Source organism: Pteronotus mesoamericanus, unplaced genomic scaffold, assembly GCF_021234165.1.
Source record: "Pteronotus mesoamericanus isolate MK-2021 breed Mesoamerican mustached bat unplaced genomic scaffold, CSHL_Meso_final contig_24, whole genome shotgun sequence".
Lineage (NCBI taxonomy): Eukaryota > Metazoa > Chordata > Mammalia > Chiroptera > Mormoopidae > Pteronotus > Pteronotus mesoamericanus.
In genome coordinates, this window is record NW_026555100.1 from 21,067,541 (window position 1) to 21,087,832 (window position 20,292).

At 32.3% G+C, this 20,292-nt stretch overlaps 1 protein-coding gene across 13 annotated transcripts in view; it reads left to right on the top strand.

Moving 5' to 3' along the window:
• PCDH15 (protocadherin related 15) overlaps positions 1-20,292 on the top strand; it is a 704,528-nt gene that overhangs the window by 243,337 nt on the left and 440,899 nt on the right. The gene's annotated exons all lie outside the window — the stretch shown is intronic.

The following is a 20,292-nucleotide window of genomic DNA, read 5'->3' on the forward strand; positions in this document are numbered from 1 at the left end:
TGAGGAAGATTTGCAGTCAGAGAATTTGGTGATTTCAATATCTATGAGGTATTCGGTTGTGGCAACTCAGCATGGAATATCTTTAGATCCTTAAAAGATCATGATGAAGATAAAAATTTGTGAACCATGGGTCAGTTAATTGAAACTAAGACTGCCTGATGTTTAAAAAAAACAAAAACTTATAGGATATAACATGTGTAGTAGGTATCAAAAAAATCACCTCTTAAGTGGTAGCTATATTTCAATATATGCAATTTTCAGAAAAACAGTTGTAGCTCTTATCAGATTCTCACAAATATCCATGCACTAAATAAAATTAATGAACACTGGTCCAAGGTAGTTTGGAGACAAACCAAAGAAAGAGAACTCAACAGAAAAACAGACTAGAGGAGCAAGAGAAAAAGGGAGCATTGCCAAAAAAATAAAAATAAAAATAAAACAGGACAGTAAATTAAAAAATTTAAGCCCTATTCCAGTAAATTAGTAAAAATATCAATCATATCATGTTACGTTAAAAAGTGCATTGCAAGTGGGGAAACAGAGACAGTAGCTATGAAATATTTTTCAAGATACTTGACTAAATGGGAAGCAGAGATAAATCAGTAGCTAGGAGATGATGGAGAGCTCAATTTAAAGTTTAGAAATAGAAGATACATGAGTATGTTTATATGGGTAATAGTACTACATGTCAAATTTCATATTAAGTCTAACATGTATTTGAAGCATTTAATAATTACTTTTTAAAAGTTTTACAAAATTAAGCAGTTAGCCACCAAACTGAAGAGTTCTGAGAATGTGGCAATTTCTTACCCTTTCCCTTCACTCACCAAAGTGAATGTTTGCTGGAACTAATGAGTGATAAATTCTGGAAAAATCCACACCGGGGGAATTGTAGTGTTTTTCTACAATGCAATAGATGACAAATGGCACAAATGGAATTTCAGTCTCAGAGGTCCTTCAGGACAGCAGCTGAGTGAGAAGCCCTGAAATAAATCTGAATTAAAGTACAAGGTCAGCATCAGCTACCTGAGTTTGCCTGGTCTTTATACCCACTTTCTCTACACTGAAGAATTTAGAACAGAGTGAACAGGTGAACTGAAACTTCCTAATCTTAAAGCTGTGAAAATTTAAGAAGGCCAGGAAGAAGAGTTTCCTCCATGGGCTTTAACTGGTGACTAGCGATTGGCCTGATGCTGGAAAAAACTTTTTTTTTTTTAACCTACAATTATCCCAAGATCATAACTGGTAAATAAAAATTATAAATAATAATAGTAGATAGTAGATATTTACTGAACATCTACTTCATTCCAAACCTGTAAATATGATCCTTTTTGACACTTATAATAGTAGATCAATTGACTCATCTTATCTGCATTTTAAAGAAAAAAAATCACTTTAGAGAACTTACCCAAATTTTCCATAGTTAAATATCTTGGATTTGGTGGACTTGTTCTCTCTTTCTAAAACACTGACACTTTAAAAATATCATGTTCTACTCTTAAACCCCAAAAACCAGTCTGGTGCCAGGAATAGTAATATTAAAAACCTGTGTATGTGAAAATGAATACTTTCTACTACATACACTAGCAACCACAGCCCCCAAATTTCAATTATAACCGTTCTGTTTTTTTATGAAAAACATAATATAAATACTTAATTTGTGAGAATTATAGACTATAAATTAGCAAAACTAAATTTTCTCTTCCTCCTTTAAGAAAATATTTAAACATATATTGTCTTGTAAAATTAAAAATAATACATAAATATAAAAAGAAATTACATTTCTCCAGTGTTTCCTCCTGCTTAATCAACTTCAATATATGTCTATAATATAATCTAAGGATTCTTGTCACTTTACATACAAAGGTAGTACTATGTGGCTACTTTGGGAGGTTTAGGCTCATGTAGTTGCCATTATTGTCAGTCATAGAAATCATAAAAGTCTTCTGCCTCTGACTGAAGTAGAGTAGGTAATCAGGACAAATTATTCTATTAAAGATAACTAAAAGTGTTAGGAAAATAGAAATAAACAAAATGAAAATAAGTAAATGTATATGTCTAATTAAAGGCATCAAATAGCTAATCAAAAGAAAAATGAAAATACGAGTATATATGATAATCTAAATAAGTATTGATTGCATTGATAACGCTTTCTTTTAAGGAATATATATCTCTGACATATAGATAAAGATGTATACTTAATATATGAGAACATAGAGTTATAAAACAGAAGATGACTAATAAAAATATTCTAAGGTCTTCCTAGCTTAGAAAGAGAATGAACTAATGAATAATGTGTGAGCATATTGATCAAAATAAGATACAGGATCAAATAAAAAAGAATATAAAATAGGCAGGGCAAAATATAAAAAATGAGAGTAGATTTAAACCATCCTGTTCAAAACTACATAAAAATAAAGGGGGAAATGTTCAAATTGAGGGACAAATTTCTCAGATGGATTAAAAAATAAAGCCAAATATAGGCAGTTGACATGAAACATAAATACATGGATTCAGAAATCTTAAATATAAAAAGATGAATTTAGATATATGATACAGTCAATTACCATGAAAAAGCTGTTTAGCTGTACTATTATCAGACAAAATAAACTTTACAGCAATATATTGGTAGAGAATAAAAGGAATTTTTCATAATGATAAAAATTGAGTTAACTAGAAAGTTCTAGCATTATTAATTCAATTGCACTTAACAATATGACCTCAGAAGTAATAAAGTAAATTTTAATTGAAATAATTAAAAGAGAAATAGAAAAATCTATTATTATAGAGGGATATTTTTAAACTACAGTAGGTAGAATAATAGCTCACTGAAGACTGTTCATGCCCTAATCTCTGGCAAAAGAAATTTGTAGACATGATTAAGGTATAAAAATTAATCAGGAGGTTATCCTGATGGGCTGAATCTAATCACAGGAGCCCTTAAAATGAGAGAACTTTCTTTGGCTGGAGTCACAGAGTCAAGTGAGGAAAAAACAGGAAATATGAAGCAGAAGGGGAAATCAGAGAGAATCCAAGAGTGAGAAGTACTCAACCTTCCTGGCTTTGAAGATGAATGGAGCCATATTTGAAGAACAAGAAGAAACCCCAGCCCAGAACTATCAGGAGATCATATCCCTCAGTTCTACCATGGCAAAGATAAAAAATTCAGCCCTGAATGAGCTTGAAGTCCAGTCATTTCCAGAATCCAGAAAAGAACTCAGCCCTGCTGACACCTTTATTTTAACTTGGTGAGACATGACTCTGACTTTTGCCTAATCTGTGAGATAAAAGAAATGGATATTAATTTAAGCCACTAGATTTATAATTTGTTTTAACAGCAATAGAAGTTAATGCAATGCTACTCTCTGTACCTGACAAAGCACACAGGAAGAAAAATAACAGTAAGGAAAGAGAAGATTTGGACATACTTGACATGGTAATTTCCTATGAAAGGAATACTGTACCCAACAATGTCAGAATTCATTCTTTTCAAGTATATGGAATATTATCAAGAATTTACCAAATGCTAGGCTGTAAAGAAAGCATTAATATACTCCACATTACTGAAGTTATACAAAATATGTTTTCTAGTCATAGTGCAATTGAGATTAAAATCAATAAAAATAACAGAAACTAGAAATTTCCCATATATTTAGCAAATGGCATATAAACATTTTAATATTCACAAATGGCATTATTGTTTGTATAGGAACCCAAAACTATTGACATCTCAGTTATTACAGTTAAAAATTAGCTTAGCAAGATTGATGGAAACAAGGTCAATATTTTCTTTTTTTTAAATTTTTTTCATAATCCAGTAACAAATAGATAATGAAATTTAACAGGTGATTCCCTGGTTATAGCCCCTACCAAAATAAAGTCTCAATTATATCTATTTATTTTTTTAATTAAATAAAGATTATACTTTAAAGAAAATACAATTTCATGTCATAGCAAATATATGGAATAACTACAGTTTTCATGCATTGTTTGTAGATAAGTCAATTGGCATAATTACTTTGGAGATCTGTTATAGTGTCTACAAAAGTTGAACAGGTAGATACCCTATAACTCAGCAATTCTGCTTTTGTGTATATATATATATAAAATAAATTAATACATATGTCCACCAAAAAAAAATGTACAAGAAGATTCATTAAAGGTTTGTCTATAATTGTAAAAAAACCAAGGGATAACCTTATCTCCAACTATGCTAGTTCTGGTTTACCATTTGTCAGTTGTGTTTATGTTTAAAAAACAGTAAATTTTCTGTCTTTCATTTTTCTCAACTAAAAAAGGGGGTGAATGAAAATATTACAACATCTACCTCATAGGGTTTAATGAATACATGTCACAATTTTTAAAATTGAAAAAAAAAGGCCCTACAGATTTTCTGTTATCTATATATTTTGTAATTATTTTAATAGACAATCTAAAACAGATATATTTATTCTACTTACCTACACCTGATATTATATATGCATTTATTTTAGTTGTACTTCTGCCCCATTAAAATTGAATCACGTTTTTTAAAAAAAATTATTTATTAATTTGAGAGAGAGAGAGGCAGGGAGAAAAAAAGAAGAACATTGCTTTTTTTTGCCCCTTATTTATGCATTAATTGGTTGTTTCCCATATGACATATTGGGACGATGCTTGAACTAAATGTGCTAACTAGCCAGGGAAGAATGGAATAACTATTAAAGCTGGCATTTTGCTTGCTCATTGAGTAGAACAGTGTCTGGTACATTGTAGGAGTTCTATAAATAGATTTATCAAAGAAATATGAATGGTACAATCATGAAATAGGAAAGTAGTTAACATATATGATCACTTTGCTTTTTCCTAAGATAAGAATTGGATGAGAAGAGTGTATTTTGAATTAAATTAGAAAAAAGCTTATACATGGTAAAGTGTTTTGAGTAACAAGTGAAAGCTTCCCCAATTATTGTGAGAGATTACATTGGTAAACACAACAGTGGTAACAACAAAATAAACATACTTTTTTTTTAACTTGTTAAATATGAACTATGTGAATTATAGCCTTTTTTACATAACTCCAGGGAGAAATTATGTCTTCCTTCAGATATGACTATTATACCACTTCAGAATCTTTACCCTGCTTTTCATCCCAGGAAAACTCAAGTCATGTTGATTAAATAATATTAATATGATTCCACTCTACTAGATTTTTCTACATGCACAGTGTTATGAGGCTCAGTGCAGTGTCCCAAGAATACCACAGCCATTTAATAAATCTGTTTGATCCAAGTCTCTAAGTTCTTAATAATAGGAAACTTTAAAGGATGCTTCATAAATCTAAATTTTATATGTCATTTACAATTTAAGAAGGTGATAATTAGTAGTATTCACTTGGGTGTTAAGAACAATCAAATAGTTTCATAATTATTGACATTACAATGTATCGCAAATTATATCTTGGTTAATAGCTTCAATTTCCATAAACGTTAGATTTATAATTTTAATATTTATTTGTATTACTCCTTTTATTATTAGGCATATTCATTAAGAAGTAACTTCATACCAGATCAGTTTTAAATTTGTTCTTGTCAAAAATTTATTTGTAGTAAGAGTTCTGCATATATCTTCTTCCCAATTTAATAGCATCCCCTAATGATGAATGGAATAAGGACAAACTACAATAACAATGGTAGATTAAGCCTAACAAATATCATTTATTAAGTACATTTATTTAATTTTTTAAAGGTTTAATTAATTTATTTTTAGAGCAAGAGAAAGGGAGAGAGGAAGAAGGAGAGAAACATAAACATGTGGTGGTCTCTCATGGACCCCCTGCTGGGTATCTGGCCCACAATCCAGGCATGTGTCCTGACTGGGAATTGAACTGGTGACCCTTCAGTTCATAGGCCAGCACTCATTGAGCCACACCAGTCAGGGCTATTAAGTGCTTTTATTAAAATTAGGTATTGTTTATAAATTGTGTCATTTAAAACTTATTCATACCTATACACAGACTCAAATCATATGTATATTATTTTCATTTTAAAGATAAAAAAGTGCAGATATAAAAGAGTTTATTAATTTGCCCAAGACCTCAATGCTAATAATTGACAGATAAAGCCAGAAACTGAAGCAGACTCATGCCAAAACTGAATGCCTGATCATCGTATTGTACAAATGCATCAGGCAAGGGAATAATAGAACTCAGATGTATAGAGAAAATTCCTCACAATATTGGTCTCATATTTATTCACCATGTCTTATAATAAAGTTTTCTGAAAGAGTAGGAAGAAATTAAATACAACCATTAATATGAATAGTGTTAATACTAGTTTGGAAAAAAGTTGCATTTGCTTGTTTGGCCAAAATTATCATCTTGATTCACAATTTAGTAAAATAATCATGTGCTAGGCAATGCTATCAAAAAAAAGAGAAAGAAAGGGAAAAAAAGAGCACAGCTCTGGAATTACCATGACCTAGATTTTAATTTCAGAATGACCACTTTCCAGCACTTAATTACAGAATATTCATTAATTTCTAATAGGCTTAGCATCCTCAATGAAAAAAAAATCATATTTAGGCTCGCGGATGAAGAGGAAAGGATGCAGGGAATATAAAATAAATCGCAGGCTGTGGTTCTGGGCACTTTCTGGGCACTCATCCAGTGGCAGGAATGGGCATGACAGCAGGCTTCACTTCCCCTGGGACAGGGTTCCCAAATTTAAACCTCAGACTAAAATATACCTGAATGTTTCCATCACGAAACATTATTTTTGCTGAAGTATTTATTAAATTTTATATTTATTATTGCCATATTCTTTTTTTAGGATAATAATTGTATGTTACATATCCATTCGAAATGTATTGCTAGTACTCATAGTTTCTAAACCAAGGAAATAATGGTTAGTATAGTAGAAAAATAAAACAACACGAAAAAAGAGTAAATACCTTATGATATTGAGACTAATGAATATATTTTTAAATTATTTTTCAGTTAGAGTTAACATATAATATTATATTAGTTTCAAGTATACAACATAGTGATTAGGCATTTATATAACTTAAATTATTCACCCCCAAAAGTCTAGTACTCATCTGACATCATACATATCTATTATAATATTATTGACTATATTCCCTATGCTGTGCTTTATATCACCATAACTATTTTGTAACTGCCAATCTGTATTTCTTAATCTCTTTACCTTTTTCACCCCTCCAATTCCCCTTCCAGTTAGTGACCACCAATTTTTTTGTATCTATGAGTTTATTTCTGTTTTATTTGTTCATTTATTTTGTTGTTTTTATATTCTATGTATTAAGTAAAATCATATGGTATTTGCTTTTCTCTGTCTTATTTCATATAGCATAATATCCTCTAGGCCCATTCATATTTTCACACATGGTAAGAATCCATTCCTTTTCATAGCTGAGTAATATTCCATTGTATATATGTATCACATCTTCTTTATCCATTTTTCTCTTGATGGACACTAAGATTGCTTCCATATTTTGGCTATTGTAAATAATGCTGCAGTGAATATAGGGGCGTGTGTATTTTTCATGGTGGCTACACCAATTCTCAATCTTGCCAAGAGTGCATGAGGTTTCTTATTTCTATACATCCTCACCAATACTTGTTTGTTGATTTAGTAATGATAGTCATTCTGACAGATATGAAGTGATATGTCATTGTGGTTTTAATTTGCACTTCCCTGATGATTAGTGATGTTGAGCATCTTTTAAATGTCTATTGGTCAATCAATGTCCTTTTTGGAGAAATGTCTATCCAGATCCTCTGCCCATTTTTAATGGGATTGTTTGTTTGTTCTTTTTGTTTGTGTGTGTGTTAAGTTCTATACACCTCTTATAAATTTGGGATATTAACCCTTTATTAGGCGAATCATTGGCAAATATCATCTTCCATTCTGTAGGTTGTCGTTCCATTTTGTTGATGGTTTTCTTTGCTATGCAAAAACTTTTTAGTTTCATGTAGTCCCATTTGTTTATCTTTCTTTTGTTTCCCTTGCCTGAGGAAACACATACAAAAGCACATTGCTAAGAGCAATATCAAAGGGCTTATTCCCTATATTTTCTTCTAGGAGTTTTATGGTTTCAGGTCTTATATCTTAGTCTCAAATTAATGTTGATTTTTAGGGGTTTTTTTGTATATGCTATAATAGAGTGGTCTAGTTTGATTTTTACACATATCTTTCCAGTGTTTCCAACACCATTTATTGAAGAGACAGTTTTTATTACATTGTATTCTTGCCTCGTTTGTCATAAATTAGTCAGTTTTGTAGGTGTGGGTTTATTTCTGTGCTCTCTATTCAATGTGTCTATTTTTATGCTAGTATCATGTTGTCTTGATTACTATGACATACATTGTGATACCTCCAACTTTGTTCTTCTTTCTCGATATGGCTTTGGCAGTTCTGGGTCATTTGTGGTTTCAAAATATTATTTGTTTTAGTTCTGTGGAAAAAAGTGCAATTGTTATTTTATTAGGAATTGCGTTGAATCTGTAGATTGCTTTGGGCAGTATGGATATTTAATAATATTAATTCTTCCTATTCATGAGCATGGTATATGCTTTCATTTCTTTGTCTCTTCCTCTATTTCTTTCTTCAATGTCTTATAGTTTTCTCCAGAGAGGTATTTTACCTCCTTAGTCAAATTTATTTTGAAGTATTTTGAAAATTATTTTTCCTGATAGTTTGTTACTGGTGTATAAAAGTGTAATCAATTCCTGCTGTCATGTATCCTACTACTTTACTAAATCAATGTGTTAATTCTAGTAGTTTGTGTGTGTGTGTGTGTGTGTGTGTGTGTGTGTGTGTGTGTGTGTGGAATTTTTAGGGTTCTTTTCATCTGGAAATAGTGACTGTTTTACTTCTCCCTTTCCAATATGGATGCCTTCTATTTCTTTTTATTGTCCGAATGCTGTGGCTAGGACTTCCAATACCAGGTTGAAAAAAAGTGGTAAAAGTATTTTTGTCTTGTTCTTGATCTTAAAGAAAAACTTTAAGCTTTTCACGGTTGAGAATGATGTCAGCAGTGGGTTTGTCACATATAGCAATTATTTTGTTGAGCTATGTTCCCTCTATTCCCACTTTGTTTAGCATTTTTATCATGAATGGATATTTTATCAAATGCTATTTCTGCATCTATTGATATGAACATAAGGCTTTTATCCTTTATTTTGTTTATGTGGTGTATCATATGAATTATTTGCAGATAATGAACAAATTGCATCCCAAAATCAAATCTTATTTAATCATGGTGTGTAATTTTTTAATCTATTGTTGAATTTAGTTTTATAATGTCTTGTTGAGGATTTATGGATCTATGCTCACCAGGGATATTGGCCTATAATTCTCTTTTTTGTAGTGTCTTTGTCTGGTTTTGGTATCATGGTAATGCTAGCCTTGTAAATTGAGTTTGGGAGCCTTTCTTCTTTTTCAATGTTTTGGAATAGTTTGAAAAGTAAGGGCATTAATTTTTCTTTGAAATCTTGATAAAATTAAGCTGTGGAAACATCTGGTCCATGACTTTTGTTTGTTGAAACTTTTTGAGTAATGATTAGATTTCATTAGTAGCTTAGATTCATTCAGATTTTCTGTTTTTTTAATTAATAAATATAGTGTTAAACTTTATTCTATTCACAGATGGGTACCTTCATTATGATATATTTTTTCAAGGTCAAAGCAGCAATGATTCCCTTTCATTCTCTGAAAAACTCTTTGAGAGTAAAAACTTTGAAAACTCCCTTTAATGCATCATGAGGGGACACTGTAAAATAGCTAATGTATGACATAATAACTCTAGAATGTAAAATAGATTATAAGATAGTAATGATTTAGTATCAAAATATGACTGTAAAAATGTATGTGAGTTTGTATATATTTAGTACAATTTCTGTGGAATGCCCACAGGTTCATGAGGAATTTTAAAAGGAAGCAATATGACGAGGATATCAAGATGAACATCTTGTCCAACTACATGTATAAGAGCTGTAATACACTGTACAACAGAGAAAGTGTTATATTAGCTGATATTGTATGCTGGTTTAATTAGCAGTTTTGTTTTATCTTACTTTAAATGTTGTTATACTTACTTCTCCTGGCATGACATGATCATGTCCTTCAACAATCTCATAAGGTTAATGTGCTCATCAAATTCAAAAAGTTGGGTCTTAAAATGTCTTCATTTTTAAGGCTTAAGTGAAAGATTTAAAATAGTTTAATGACGCTCTCAATAAGCAGGAACTAAAAGCTGAATTACAGCCAAATTAAACCATAGAAATGTTTGAAAATCTCTCTCTTGCCTTCTTTTTTGCTCTTTCTCTCTCTGTATCTCTCACTCCTTTTCCGTCTTTCTTTACTTTCTATTACACACACACACACACACACATATACATACACATACTCTTAAGTCTACATTGATTTTTTGTTCAAAGCTTAGACTTTGTTATAATGAAAATAATTTTGAAAATGATATGCTTATGATTCTATTTTCCTTTATTTAAACTACATCGGAACTATTTACACCTAAGTAATAGTTTATTTTAATAACAAATAATGGAGTACCCATATAACCCACATTGAATATTCTCTATTGTTAACATCTTTCATTAGTATGGTACATTGTTTAACAAATAATTAACCAAAAGTGAAACATTATTAAACCACATCAATATTTTATTCAGATATTATTAGTTTCTACCTAATTTTCATAGTTCTTTAATATTTCCTTGACTTTAATTGCCTTATTAATTTTCAGGAAAGAAACAGTTTGTATATTATTTCTCATTTAGCTTACCTGATATTTCCTCATGATTATAGATTTTGTTCAGGAATACCATGAGATAGATGCTAATACATAATTAGTCTTCCTAATACCTAATAAAAGTGATATACAGCACCAGTATATTCTATCACTAGTAATGGGAGCTTTTATTGCTCTATTAAGTTAGTGCCTGCCTGTTTTTTCTATTATAATTACTAATTATTTTTTACTTAATAATTAATAAGTAATTAAACTATTTGGTGAGGGATGACATCAAGACTTTATAAATATCCTGTGACTTATATCATCACTCATACTTTTATTAGTGACATGACACATTGATTTTTTGAAAAACCATTTGATAAAAATGTAAGTGCAAATTATTGCGGTTGGATATATTTTCTTCTTTTTTTTCCCCTTAATCATTTATTAGGTGTTTTTTAAGGCATTATGAAATGAAATGCACTAGCAATAAAGATTTGATTACTAATGAAAAGTTTACCATACTGAAATCATGGTGAATATGGGAATTTATGAAATAATTTGCTTGCTGAGACCCGAACTATTTGCAATAGTAGTAATTATTCAATATGAGTTTTCTAAAATACAGGCCCTTAGCTAAGTTGAATTTTTTTGTTTTTCTGTAAAATATCTCAAAAGCATTTTTCCTTAGAGCTAAACATATTTTATCTCTTGTGGAATACATCATCCAAATTGTGTCATTTCAGATTATCAGTGGATCTTGGGTTCTCTTATGCATCAAGTTATATTTACTGTCTTTCATTTCCCTTCCTCTCAAAAGTTTTTTAATAGCAAACTATGAAATATATTTCACAGTGCCTGAGAATTAACATTTTGAAGCCAGATAATCTGTGTTGCGGCCCTTATCTACTAAGTGTTCGAATTATGAAATCAAGCAGAAGCCCTCTTAGCCTACAGTTGCTTAATTATAACAAGTATAATGACAAAAATAATGTTACATGGTTGTATTGAGGATAAAAAGTGATAATACTTTTAAAGTACTTACAACAGGTGTTGGCTATCTTTTCTTGTTAAGTCAACTCTGCATTGGAAATATACTTTATAAGTGGTGGTATATTTAAAAACCAAGGGAGTCTTTCCAAATTTAACTCAAAAATAAATTTGTAAACAGACTAATAATTAGTAGAACATCATTAAGAACATCTTTTCTCACAATGGTAAAATTATATTATCTCTGAATCTATCTAATTTGAGCTTTCACTTTCCTGAACAAATTTAGTTGTAGTTTTGTGCTATTCTTTTACATTGCATTATGACTGTATCATCTCCTTCCAAGTAAAACATGCATTTTTGAAAACCTTTTTTTTTTTTTCAGTCATTCTGGTAGACCTAAGATCACAGATGGTCTCCATGATGGAGCATAACAATGAGATTCCATATATAGTTAAGTATTTAAAAACATTTTATACATTTTATTATAATTTCTATACATAATTAGGTGAATTTTATACAAGTTAGATTTTTTTTGGAAACATAGTTCATGATATTAGAAACTTGATAAATATCTTCAAATATTCATGGAATAAAAATCACTAGATCTTTAAAGCCATTTGGAGTTATAGAACTTCCCTGAACACGAAGTAGTAGCATTTAATCTACAACACAAAAAAAAGTGTCTGAAGAAAAAAACAAGACTAAGCTCTGGTTCCTTTTACTTGTCATTTTTTTTTTCCTTCTCCTAGTGATTGATACATTTCTGGGAAGCAGGAGACAAACAAGTAAGGAAGAGAAAAAGAAAAAGAGAATAAACAAGGGAAAGAGACACATAATAATCTTTTTTCTACTTTAAGCATGTAAATGGGAATAAATGTTTCAGCTGTTTTAAAGGATTTAAGTATTCAATTATTTAAACTTTTTAAAAAATTTATTAGGTTCTTACATATATTATATATTCAATTTAAGGTTGATTGTTCTTCAGTTTTTACTAAAGATGAGTGAAGCTACTTAACACCTTCTCTAATAATAATCTCTTCTCTCATTTTGAAGATACTTATCTACATGAATTTGCCTTTAATAACTTTTTCAGCAGAAGTAATTTTTAGTTAATTTTCTAGCTTCCATGACAAAAATGGAGTGAAGATTTTATTCACAGGTGCAGAATCTATTTATGTTAAGAGAACATGAAGAACAAATGTGATTTCTTTCTTCTTCTCTTTGATTTTAATAAATCACTGCAAGATAACATCCACTGAATGTAAATTCAAAAATGTGTACTATTTACTATCAATGCTAAAAAGATTTAAGATAAACTTCAAATGGACATTTGATTTGGATAAATTCTTGACTAAGACAAATGTTATATTAAAGAATTAATATAAAAGCAATATAATGGTCACAGAAACAATGATTTGCCTGATAACAAGCTATCAATAAATAATTATACATTCAAAGATAATATAATCTCACCATTGTGAGAAAAAGTGTAAGTTCTCAACAATGTTCCATTAAGTACTACCTGTTTACAAGTTCATAACTCCAATTTAGTTATGGAGACCCCCTTGGTTTTCAAATATATCACTACTTCTAAAACATATTTCCAAGATAGGGATGACTTTCAAGAAAGATTCATAATTTTTTTTTTTATCCAAGGAGGAGGTTAAAGGTTGAATCATAGTCATAGGATGAATGACTTTTAACTTGGGAGGATGATTAGTATATTATGGAAGTTGATCTTCAGACCACACAATATAATTGAGGAGACCTTAAAAATTAATGTAGGAGGAAGAAGAAGTGAGTAACTATGATTTCAAAATAGGATTGTTTTGCAGCACTACATGGAGTCTCAAAATTGACAATGCCATGCATAGAAACTACTGTGGGTAATCTTCAAAGGGTCACATAGGGTGATCCAAGTTCTAAAAGACAACATAGTCCCTGTTATAATTAAATCAGCAATTGTTCCACGGGGTTCTATATAGTACCTATATAGACATTGATGAGTGATAACATGGGAATCTAATCCTTACCAGTGCAGAATCAAATACTCAATTTTATTTGTCTGCTGAAGAGAAATGGGATCAGGGATGTATTATTCAGTTCTCTAGAGAAAGATAATTGATAGGTAGATAAGTATGTAAGTAGATGGATGATAGATAGATGATAGGTAGGTAGGTAGATAGATAGATAGATGATAGATAGAACAAAGAATATGTATTATAAGGAATTGGGTCATGTGATTATGGAGGCTGAGAAATCCAAAGATTTACAGTTGGCAAGCTGGAGACTCAGACATGCTGATTGTATAGTTCCAGTCAAAAGACTGAGAACTAAGAGAATGGATTGTATAAATTCCAATCTGAGCCCAAGTATGAAGGCAAGAAAAAAACTATGTCCCAGCTCAGAAACAGTCAGCAGATAGAGTGAATTCATCTTTACTCAGCCTTTCAACAGATTCGATGAGGTCCTTCCACATTTAGGAAAACACTGCTTTACTCAGTCTCCTGATTTCATCCAGAAATACCGTCACATACACATCATAAATAATGTCTAACCAAATATCTGGGCACCCCCTGGCCCAGTCAAGTTGACACTTAAAATTAACAGTCACAAGAGATAAAGATTCATGTTGCACTAATTTGAAAGATAATAAAATTGAGGTCTCATTGTTCATTAAACTTGGGGGACTGATACCAGTTTCACTAGCAGTGATAATGATACAGAATGTTATCTTCTATTGGGTGTTTTTTTATTAAGACACTAAGTGGTACGAAATGCCTTTCTAGTACACAGTAAATCAGACAAAGATATTGGTGACTGAAAAAATAAACACGTACTAATCTAATACAGACTGAAATTTATCTTATTCTAACAAAGATAATGTTTCTTCTTTAATAATGTCTGTTAGTTGAATTGCAGCAGTGGGGAATTGTAACCTACCAGACAATTCTTTTGACTCTGTTTCTATAAATGTTGACTCTGACTAATATGTAGCTTGTAGATAAACAGCACATTTATATAATAATCTTAGCAACTATTGTCAAAATATATAGACTCAGACCTTCAGCCATCTCAGCTCTGGAAAATTTTCTGACTTTCACCTATAAAACCAGAATAACAGAAACTAGGACGATGAACAGCAGACCATTGCTTGACCAGTTCCGAGGTCCTTATCAGAATGGATTGTGCTAGTCTGCACATAGGGAACTTTTCAACTCCCTCCCCTTGATCTCTTTGTTCTGCTTTTCATCTCCCTTCTTCTAAAAACCTCTGCTACACTGATATGTTAAGAATGGCTTTGACAAGAATCTCTCATTTTCCTAGACTGCTGGCATAAATAAACCACTTTCCTTTCCACCAGCACCTGCCTCACGAGTTTGGCTTTCTGTGCGGACCTGCATTCTGTTAAAGAAACACAGCACCTGCTATCATGGATAGCACTGTAATTAAATCATTATTATATGAAAATGATCATGCTAGTTCAACTTATCTAATTTCTATGACCCTTCCATTTTTTTAGAGTGGAAGAGAAAACAAACCCTTGGATTCTAATGACTTACTTAAGAAAGTAAAATCTCATCAATTGCATTTTAAATCATTGCTTAGAGGAACTTTTTCTTGGGAAAGTTTTCAGAGGATAACTTTACTCTTTTGTAACAATTATTTCCCCATGAACTGGTTTTATATTAGTTGCCCTTATAAAAACACTCTTTTCTTCTGAACCCTAGTACAGTTTTTCTTTTATCATTAAAGTTATTAAAGCCTATCAAAAGGCATTTGTTTCAAATATATGTAAAGTACTATGTTAGATATTCCAAAATTATATAATTACCAATTTACTTCTAAGGATGAGAATGTTTCATGTGAATACACTATATAAGACTCCAGGAAATATTCATCAGCTGTGTCAGAAGATTATTGTTGCCTATCAATATAAAGGCACTGATGCCAGTGGCATTATCCCATCACTAAATGTATACATTTAACATTTGTGAGATGCTTTCCAACATTTATCCTTCTCAATATTTTATTCAAAATGAACAGCATGCCATTTATTTCTGAATATAAAGTTGGTTTATAGTTATGTCAGCAACATGGTGGTATAAGATGTCTCTCCTTTAACTCCTCCCTTTTTACAAATAAGATTCAGCATCCCTCCACAAACAAAGTACCTCTGTGGTAATTGCAGGATCCAGCATAAGCCAAGGGATCTGGAAGTAATCCCACCCACCTGTGCACTGGGTAATCAGGCCAACCTCTATTCAGGGTATAGAATTAAAAGAAGCCAATACACTGGTCCCAACCCCTCTTGGCAGTGGTGTGGGTAAACCTAGAGAATGCTGGCTTGGGAAGAGATCCATGAATGAGAAAGACTTTGTTATTTAAAGTCCAGCCTGCCTGACGATAGATTCCAGCACTTTGTTTGCAATAACAACAACAAAAATAATACAAATTTAGAATTTGGAAGCATTAAAGAGTGTAAGACAAACTTTGCCAGTGCCAGCCATCCCTCCAAGGAATTATAGTTCCCAACTAGCTGGTGGGACTTCTCCTGAAAGGGAAAGGGAGAGCAATCAACAGCTGCCTAGCTACCCCATTTTTGTCAGTTGCTGCTGAGAAGAAATGTGTTTCTCCCCATCAACACCCAGATTATTGAGGCAGGACCTCCACATCAATGACTCAGATTTGGAAAGAGACAGATACGAATATCAAAGGGCATAAAATGGATGAGGTTCTTGTTGACTTTGTTTAGGACTCAAGCATGGAGGCCACCCCACAGGCCGCTTGGAGGACATCATGAAAGTATCCCCTCCCACGTGATCTGCAGGAACCCCAACCACCCCAGGTGCTAAGCCCACACCACTCCCCACACTGTGACCAAATCCTTGTGTGCCTCATTCCCCAGTGTAATGGCGAGAGAGAGCTCCAGTAAACAGCAAATATGCTTAGAAATTCAGGACTGTGGGCAAGGGCAAGACCACAAATTTGACTACAGTGCTGCCTTCTGGAAAACCAGAGGTTTCCAGCAGCCAGCCTGGTGAGTTACAACCAGAGAAGATACACAGGCTTAAGAATTCAGCCGCAGAGGTAGCAAAAAGACTGGAGCAGGTATAATTTACAAACTATAGAAATAAGCCCTGAAAGTATAGCCTTGGAACAGGTATGTTTAAACAAGTTTGCAGAAAATCCCAGATGTAAGCGGGACCAACAAAAACATCTCCAACCGAGTAATAATTAGGAAAAAAATGAGATGTCCAATACCTCAAAATGCAAAAGTAGTAACACAAAACTCCAAGGAAGATGAAGAATCAAAGAGCCAAAAGATAACAACCAACAGTAATCCAACTCAAAAACACAGAAATAGGTGATTTACTTGACAAAGAACTCAGAATAACTGTTTCAAGGAACCTAAATAAATAACAACAAAAAGAAACACAAAAAGACAATTCAATAAAATCACAAAACAGTAGACAAAATGAAAAATTTAACAGATAGAAATCATCAAAATGAAACAAAAAAATTCTGGAGTTGAATAATTCAATAAATACAATGAAAAATGCAACAGATAGCACCTGTAATAGAATAGACACATTAAATAAGGTATCTTTAAACAAAAACACACATAAAATCAGGTTATGTATTGATCAGTTGATGAAACTGTTGTAACCAGCGGCTTGCAAGAATCTAAGCCTGTATTACCCTAGCAATGTAAGAGCCCCATATTTTCCCCAGGAGCAATGATTTAGTATTTGTTATTTCATTATCTGTGATAAGTTTATAGAACATTACTATTGTAGATATTGAAAATCAACTGTATTTATGTGAAACTGTAAATACAATGCTTCTGTGAGGAAATACTGCCAAGTGAGATTAGTAAGGACAAATGTTCACTTTTTGGAGCATAGTTTGTAATTTTTAGGTTGGCTTAAGTAGCTTTGGATCATAAGAGATCGATACAGTTAAGTGAGACTCATTTAGCTTTTATATTCATATTATGATTTCTCATGCATACTTTTAAAAAATTTATTTTTTTAAAGATTTTATTTACTTATTTTTAGACAGAGGAGAAGGGAGGGAGAAAGAGAGGGAGAGAATCTTCAACATGTGGTTGCCTCTTGTGTGCCTCCTACTGAGGACCTGGCCTGCAACACAGGCATGTGCCCTGACTGGAAATCAGGGACCCTCTGGTTCCCAGGCTGGTGCTCAATCCACTGAGCCATACCAGCCAGGGCTAAAAATTTATTTTAGAAAGAGAGGAAGAGGGGTGAAAGAGAGAGAGAGAGAAACATGGAGACATGGGGTCACACCCACAGCTTTGGTGTATTGGGGGACAACACTCAAACCAACTGAGCTATCAGTCCAAGGCCTCTATTACATCTTTGTGAAATGTGGAATTTTCTTGCATTAATTTTCTTTAACTCTTATGTTTGCATTTATCTATGCACTTTCTGTATTTCCTCATAGCTGTATAAAATCATTTGTGAAAACACGCATGAACTGCATAACTAAGTGATACCCTCAGGCAGCTACCCAATCTGATAATCATCACATGCATAAAGTGCCCTTCAGAAAAGCAAATTTATATTTGTGAGACTTGTTGAAATGTTAAAGGACACAGACCACGGCCATCCTGACTGATGTACAGGGCAATATAATATAATAAACTACCTGACTGTCATGTGAAGATTTTAACCCCCACATAATCAAAAATTCACAGAGCACCAGTGGCCATGTGCCCTGTAATAAGTAAGGGTAATGGGTGTGTATTTATAGTTAGGTAGTATTTGTGTGCATATACACATGTACATATTTCTGTTGAGTGTACATAAAGAAAATTAATGAAATAGGATTCTGAAATCTACTAATTTTTAAAACCATTTTTTTTATCCCAACTCTGTTTTGCTTATGTGCACGTAGTACAGGCAGTTTCATTGGAGCACTTTTCATGTCGCTAGACTTTCCCTATTAACACAAAAGGTCTTATCTTTTTTTTTCCATAGGTATTTCTATTATATCAATTTCACATATTCAAAACTTAGCTCATGAACAGGTCCACCACCTGAGTGGTACATTGTGTATGTATTGTGTACAGATTAGTTACGAATTCATTTTAGTTCTGATTTTTTATTTCGACCCATGACACAGTTATTTTCTTTGGCAACAAAGAAAGCTCTTCGGTGAAATACTTCATTTGTATTATTAGATATCTGGAAATGAACTGTCATTCAATTTTAAAATTACATAATTTAAAAATCAAATCATAGCTTTATAAGAATGATAGAATTTTCATGAAAGAGAACAGTGTTGTTTGGGACAGATATTACATTGAAATATATATATAAATGTTGGCTTAGAAGCCTTTTAGTTAATAACGTTTCCACTGAACACATCCCCCAATGGTCTTTCAGTACTGTATGTGCTATTTAAGCTGTCTCATCTTACTTCATTCTCAGTTCTCTTTGACTTGCAGGAAGTCAAAGTTTGCCTTTTAAAGCTGCAAACTTCATAAATACCCACTAAATGAAATACCATGCTGAAATCTACCACTGGTGTACTTTGCACTTTTGGTAGATTTCTTTAACCATACGTGTTTTTATTTTTCTAAATCAGAGGCTACATACTGCAGAAATTATGGTGCCAGTGGGTGTGTTTTGTTTATTTCATTAAATACATCATTTAGTTCTCTGAAATCTGTTGCCAACCTTAGAACCAAGAGACTCCTTATCAAATTAAACTATCAGAAGACCTAGCAACATTGGCTCCTTATTCCATTTTGGCCAGAATGTGTTGGTGCTGAGGAGCAGCTACTACCTTAGAGAGGGTACATGCTCCCCAGTGGGCATCATTCCCATCAGGCTTGTTCCACTTACATTACCTGATGGAACCCTGTAGACATTTGGGTTTGTACCTGCTAAAAATGCAAGTTAATGAGATGACTCTTTTTATTTCTCTGAAGTTATTTCTCCATGAAGGAATCCCACTTAAAAACTAGCAAAACATATCTCAGAACAATATTTAAAAATTTCTGCTCTGTAGAGGAAGAGATCTTATGTACATTGACAAAATTAGTTTATTCACTTGAACAGTACAATGATTAAGAATGTAAAGTGTAAACATAAGCAAACAGAAAGAGCGCCATATTCGGAAGTGGTGTAAGGAAATGCTAAGTCAGAGATGGTTTAGGAGAAAGTGATACGTCAGCTGAAATGTAACTAAAGCTTGAGGACTAGAGACTTTGGCTGTAGGAACACATTGTGCAAAGACCTACAGTTAGGACAAAACAACGATTCTATGGTGGACATCAATAAGAAATAAAGTCAAACACCAAATTCTAGTTGTATATGCTCCATTAAGTTTTGTTGTTGTTGTTTTAATCCAAATGAAAATATATGACCATCATGCCAACTCTTGTCACATGATAACTTTCTACTCAACTAATAAAATAAGCACTGAAGAAACTCCCAGCATCCTTTCTCCTCTGGTAGATGGGGCATCTGTTGTCTTCAAGACTCTTTACTTAAACTTGCCACTTGCATGTAATGA